Genomic DNA, 7,166 nt, shown 5'->3' on the forward strand with positions numbered 1-7,166 from the left:
TGTGTCTAGGAGAATGAAGGAATGCGAACTCAAGGATTAATTGAATTTTCTGTCTCAAAATTAAATTAAGAAATGAATATTTTTAGAACAGTATAATTAATGATTTGGTTCCTCAATAATCAGTTGCTAATGTTTATCTATGTCTTAATTGTAGGATAAATTTATTATACTTTAGAGCCTAATGAAATTATATTTTGATTTGTGTTTTGAATAAATGGGGAAATAAATTTCATTATTATTATGGGTTAAGCCTTTTAATTATTATTTGTTTATTGGCTTAGCTCCCCAGCCACATTCATAGATTTTGTTTTTATACCCTACACCACACTGTGGTAAGGGGTATTATGTCTTTGCGCATTTGTATGTAACATACAAAAGGAAACGAAATAGACCATAGGGGATATACATATAATCACTTTCTGAGTCGATTTATGCATGCCCGTCCGTCTGTGCATGTATTTTTGTTGGCAACGTCGCATTTTTTGCCCGATTCTGCTGAAAACAACAATTTCTTTAGCCATAGGAAGAACGCTATTGCTTTTGGTGAAAATCGGTTCAGATTTGGATATAGCTCCCATATATATTTTCGGCCGATTTCACGTATTTTCTGGACCACACATGCTATATATGTCCGATTTCGATGAAATTAGGAATGTGTGACTGAATTCGGTCTAGAAATAAATGTCCAAAATTATATCAAAATCGGTTCAGATTTGGATATAGCTCCCATATATATTTTCGGCCGATTTCACGTATTTTCTGGACCACACATGCTATATATGTCCGATTTCGATTAAATTTGGAAGGTGTGACTGAATTCGGTCTGGAAATAAATGTGCCAAATTATATCAAAATCGGTTAAGATCTGGATATAGCTCCGATTTATATTTTACATATTCACAGTGGTGTAGGGTATCATATAGTCGGCCCCGCCCGACTTTGATCCTTTCCTTACTGGTTTTTTATATACATATTTGTTATACGTTTTATATTTATATTTATACATTTTTGTTAAATTATTTTTATGAAAACATCTAATTAAAACATTACAATTCGCGGTTGGAATATGTATAAGTATCGAATATATGTATATTGTTTAGGGAAGAAAAGTAGGGTGATTGATGTACGGTTAACGTCATGGACGTACGCAGAATTGGGTGGAAGGTGCCGTTCTATGGGAGCTATATCGAAATGTGGACCTATACCGACGAATTTGAGTCGGAAAAGTTTTTACCTCCATCGTAGACTAAATACCAAATTTCAGCCATTTGGCGTGGACATATATCTAAAAACTTCAGATGGAAAGTTTTGTACCCCCAACAAAATTTCAGTCATTTCGTTGGAATATTGAGGACACAATCTTAAAAATACCGAAAATAGGGAGGTACCGTTCTATGGGGGCTATATGAAGGCGTGAGCCAGTACCGAAACATTTCTGGGGGAAAATTTTATACCCCCGAAGAAGACTTAATACCAATTTTCAGCCATTTCGGAGGAATATTGAGGCCACAACCTGCAAAATACCGAAAATCGGTTGGTATTATTCTATGGGGCTATATGAAGCCGTGGACCTATATAGACAAATTTCATATGGAACGTTTTGTACCCCAAATGAAGACTAAATACCAAATTTCAACAATTTCGGTGGCCCCAACTTCAAAATACCGGAAATCCGGAGGTACCGTTCTATAGGGGCTATATGAAGGCGTGGACCTATACCAACAAATTTCAAACGGAAAGTTTTATACCCCCAACCAAGACTAAATACCAAATTTTAGCTATTTCGGTAGATTATTGTGGCCACAATCTTCAAAATACCGAAAATCGGGAGGTATCGTTCAATGGGGGCTTTATAAAGGGAAAGTTTTATACCCCAACGAAGACTAAGTACCAAATTTCAGTCATTTCGGAGAAATATTTAGGTCACAAACTTCAAAATACCGAAAGTCGGGAGGTATTGTTCTATGGGGGCTATATGAACGCTTGGACCTATACCGACAAATTTCATATGGAAAATTTTATACCCTCAACGAAGACTAAGTACCGAATTTCAGTCATTTCGGTGTGATTATGAAGTTAAAATCTTCAAAATATCGGAAATCAATATCAAAACGTGGACCGATATAGCCCAGTTGCAATACCAAACATCCTAGGAGTAATACAAAGCTCTATCTTAAAAATTACGAGTTGTATCTTGATCTCAACAGACGGACATACGGACATGGTTATATCGTTAGCGAAAAGTTCACATTATTAAAATTTTTTATTTACCCCGTTCATTTTTTGAGCGTTGAAAATTTATAAAGTAAAATATGATTTTTTTTTTCAAATTACAAAATTCAATTTTAACCTGCCGAATACTACACAATCAATACTCTTCGTACATTTATTGCGGGTTTCTGTAAGACTCGAACTCAAATTCGTTCGCATTAATACCAAACACATCAATAGTTACATTTATTCCAAATTTCAGAATCCCAAATTTGCAAATTTATAGTACCTATTTCAAAATCAATCTTATCTTAACCCTATGCACCAGCAGTGACTCTAATATAAGAATTTCAGCTTTATCCTTTCATCCAAGTTGTAACAAATTTAGTACTATTTTTTACTTTCCGTACGCTTATAGTGCTTATAGTTCCAAAACAACCTCATAATCTCATCATCACTCACCAATAGTTACCATGTAATAAATTTCGGAATTCCAGTACATTGGTTCGCTTATATTTCCAATTTTCTCTTCACATCACCTGTGACCATAATGCAAAATTTTAGGATTACAGTTCTATCCCTTCATTTAATACCAAAATTACTCCGAATGCAGAACCATTTAGCGTGCATTTAGTATGCATTTCCACAATTTTAGAAAACCAGAAAGACCCAATGCCAAATTTTGTAAAATTTATTACTTTTGTACGTTTATGGTTCACATTTTCATAACCACCTCCATATCTCTACCCCACACACTAACGTTGTATTGGGTGTACCATTTAGTACCTTTCGTAATAACATAGTACATATATCAAAAACTTTCCCTACAACCAATACAGAATAAAGTACCACATAAGTACGAATTTCCAAAATGACCAGCTCTATCCATTAACCCAAATTCAAATTTACTAAATTTACCATTTAGTACACATAAGTACGAATTTCCGAAACTACCTCCATATCCCAAGTCTACACTCCAGCAGTTATCTTAATTCATTTCATTACAGTAATTTCAGCATTTCAGCTCTATCTGTTCATAAAAATGCAAATTGTACCAAATTTAGTACAATTTCGTACTTTTCGTATTCATAAGTGCGATTTTTCAAAACTACCTCTATGTCCTAAACCTACACTGCAACAGCAACCTTAATTCCAAATTTTAGGATTCCAGCATTATCCGTTCAACCAAATCCAAATTATACCCAATTTAGTTTCGTACCCATAATTACGAATTTCCGAAACTACCTCCATATCTCAAACCTACACTCCAACAGTAATCCTAATTCCACACTTCACTATTCCAGCTCTATCCGGTAACCCAAATGCAATTTTAGTACAATTTAGTACTTTTCGTACACAATCACTAAAACCACCTCCTTATATCAACCCTAATTCCCATAGTTGATTATCATTCCAAATTTCAAGTTTTTAGCTCTATCCATCCATATACATAATACCAAATGGTACCAAATTTACTAAATTTTTGTACTTTTCGTACATTTATAATTCGATTATCCGAAAACCCTTCGGTACATCTATCCTACACACTATCAGTGACCCTCATTCCAAATGTAAGGATTGTAGATCTACCCGTTCGCCCAATACAAAATGTATCATATTTAGTACTTTCCGTACCTTTCTAGTCTGAATTTCTGAAAACCCAACCTTATCTGACACCTTCGGACCAAGAGGGATAGATTTCAGGATTCTAGCTCTATCCGTTCACCCAATACCAAATGATACCAAATTTAGTACCATTTAATACTTTCTGTACACATAAGTACTAATTTCCAAAACTACCTTCATATGACAATCCTCTAGAGTAATCATAATTCCAAATTTTAGGATTCCAAATCCAATTTGTACCAAACTTAGTACCATTTAGTACTTTTTGTACACATAAATAGGAATTCCCTAAACTATCGAAATCCTTCATTCTAACAGTAATCTTAGTTCCAGGTTTAACTTGTAGCAACTTTAGTACCATTTAGTACTTATCGTACACACGAATTTCCAAAACTAACTCCATACATCTATCCTACACTAAAACAGCAATTATAATTCCAAATTTCAGCTTTATCCGTTGATCCAAATCAAATTTGTACCAATCTTAGTACCATTTAGTATCCGTTCACCCGAATCCAATTTGTACCAAATTTAGTAATATTTTGTACTTTTCATACACATAAGTACGAATTTCCAAAACTACCTCCAAAAAACTACAACTACATTTAACCAACACTCTAACAGCAATTTTAAATCCAAATGCGAATTGTACCGAATTGAGTTCCATTTAGTACATAAGTTAAATTTTTCCAAACCATTTCCTTATATCCACGCCACTTCCCAACCGATTCTCATACCAAATTGCAAGATTCTAGCTATATCCGTATAGGGGTCGAATTTTGGTACATCTTTCTAACTCTCTATCAGTGAACTTTATTCCAAATTTCACAATTCTAGCACTACCGGTTCGCCTAATACAAAGGGTGCCATATTTAGTACCGTTTAGTACTTTTCGTACCCTTCTAGTCGGAATTTCCAAAAACCCAGCCTTATCTGACACCTTCGGACCAAGACTGACCAAGATTCTAGCTTCAGCCGTTTCGTCTGGGCGTTGATGAATCATAAAGTCAGTCAGTCAGTGAGTCAATCACTTTACTCTTTTATAAATATAGAATATCCGTTCAGACCGTTAAAGATTTTTTCCAACATTAGCCTTACATAATGTTGGCTTTTGGTAGAAATGCGTAGTATTAGTGCATGGCAGGAACGTAGGAATAAATTCAATAAAAATATTTGGGTGGACAATACAATTTTTTTAAAATTTCTGGGGAAAGAAATAGTTATTTCTCGCTTGTAGACATCGACCTACTATTCATACTCACAACCAAACAATTTTGAAATCGATTAAGCCGTGTCCGTCTGTCTGCTTGGAGCGCCACGGTAGCTCTCGAACGGAGTTTCCGATTTGGTCCAAAGTTTGTTATGCTTAATATTTTTTCTCAATTTAGTTTAAGTTCGAAAATGAATAATATCGATCCGTGCTTTGGATGTAGCTTTGATGTATTTTGAAGTTTTTAGCCATATTTTCATTCGAATTGGCTGTAATTTGACATATCAAGTCCTCTTTGAACCAGAATTTCCCTTATCAAACATTTTTGTTATAAGTCAATGTTTTGGTAAAGCACTCATATACCAGTACCTGCCATATTTTGAAGGTTTTAGCTACGACAGGAAATATCTGTACCAAAAGTTATTGACATAGACCATATATTTAAAAGACCATGTATATATGAATTATCATTCCGTAGTCTGAATAATTTATATGTATATACATTACATACATTATATACATATAATGTCAAACACTTATAAAAGATTCAAAGTGAAAATCCGGACACTGCTTAATCTCGAAGCGGCAATCTGGACACTAAATTAATTGACATTGGAGACTCTTCAATCCGAACACCCAAAAATACCACAATAATCCACACATTGTTTTCACCTTAAAATTTACTCCCATTATATTTTGTTGGTGTGTGAAACACATTTGAAGCGTCCATCCCCATTAACTGGTATGGTCAATGTTATTTGATGTTGTCCACAATAACTAAACGTGACTTTTTAACTATTGATAAAAAGGAGAATGGAACAGAAAATTGAAATTTTGTTAATAATTGGAAAATATTCTTTTATTAGTTGTGAATACTCTTTATATTGTTCGATCTTTAGAATTTTGCCGCTGTATAAGAAACCAATGTTTCGTATTTGGTTATGAAAATCTTCTCCAAAATCGATAAACTCATTGTTTAACAATGGAATCTCATATGAAGAACATACTTCATTCAAAGTGCATAATCAAATAATTTAGGTAAGTACATAATTAACAAATAAATTGTCTATAAATATCCACTTACAGTCCTGAAAGGAAGTCGTAAATAAAAAATTGTTACACAATATCTAAAAGATAGTAAATAATAAATCACCATGTGATTTATGTAATTCATTTTAATTAAGCTTTTATATATGAACTCTATATTAATGCAGAGGACCATGAAATATTATTACCATAAGTCGATTGCGACTTTTTTCCGGGGGAAGGTTAGAGAGCGGAATTTTATGCATACCCTATTTCTTGACCAATTGAGGTCAAATTTTGGATCTAGGTCTAAGATTCTATGGATATTTTTTCATTCTAGTTAAAATGCAATAAAAACATATGGTATATACAAAATGCATACATTTTGCATATACAAACAAAATGTTTTGCGTATCCAAAATTTATATTTACATATGCACGTTCAACCTTACATATTCCCGATTTATGCAAATGCATAATATAATATAGCGCCTATTTGATACGATATGCAATATCTGATATTTGCATATGCAAGTAAAATGTACATATGTTAAACTTACGTTCAAAAATTAATGGGGTGTTTCTCATGATTATTATTATTTTTTATAAAATAGTCTAGTAGGATTTGCTCTACGATGATCCTATCATAAACGGGCAAAAGCTCATTCATTCGTGCCAAAGGAAATAATTTTTGAAAAAAATTCGAAAAGTCACCACTTTCACTGCTTCCAACATCCAAAATTAAATTGGTTTTAATGGCTGCTTTCAGGATGGTCATAACACCTAGAATTCATTTTCGACCTTAAGACATGTGGCCTTCCAATGCAATGTTGAGGCGAAGATTACTCGGATTTGGCTTGGTCACGGCCAATGTGTCCAATGATTTCAGAGCTCGGCCCTTGAGATCACTCTACACCAGCGATGGACACAATATTTTCTTTTCCATACAATTACAAATTAAATAATTCGACTTTTAAATTGAATGTCATCAATTCACAAATTACAATTGAAATGTTTCGAATTACTATTAAAATATTTCGAATTACATCGGAACCAGTAAAAAGGTATCAGTCGGCTTTGCCGAAAATGATAT

The sequence above is a fragment of the Musca autumnalis genome, unplaced genomic scaffold (assembly GCF_047663935.1).
Source record: "Musca autumnalis isolate F117 unplaced genomic scaffold, ASM4766393v1 scaffold_4, whole genome shotgun sequence".
Taxonomy (NCBI): domain Eukaryota; kingdom Metazoa; phylum Arthropoda; class Insecta; order Diptera; family Muscidae; genus Musca; species Musca autumnalis.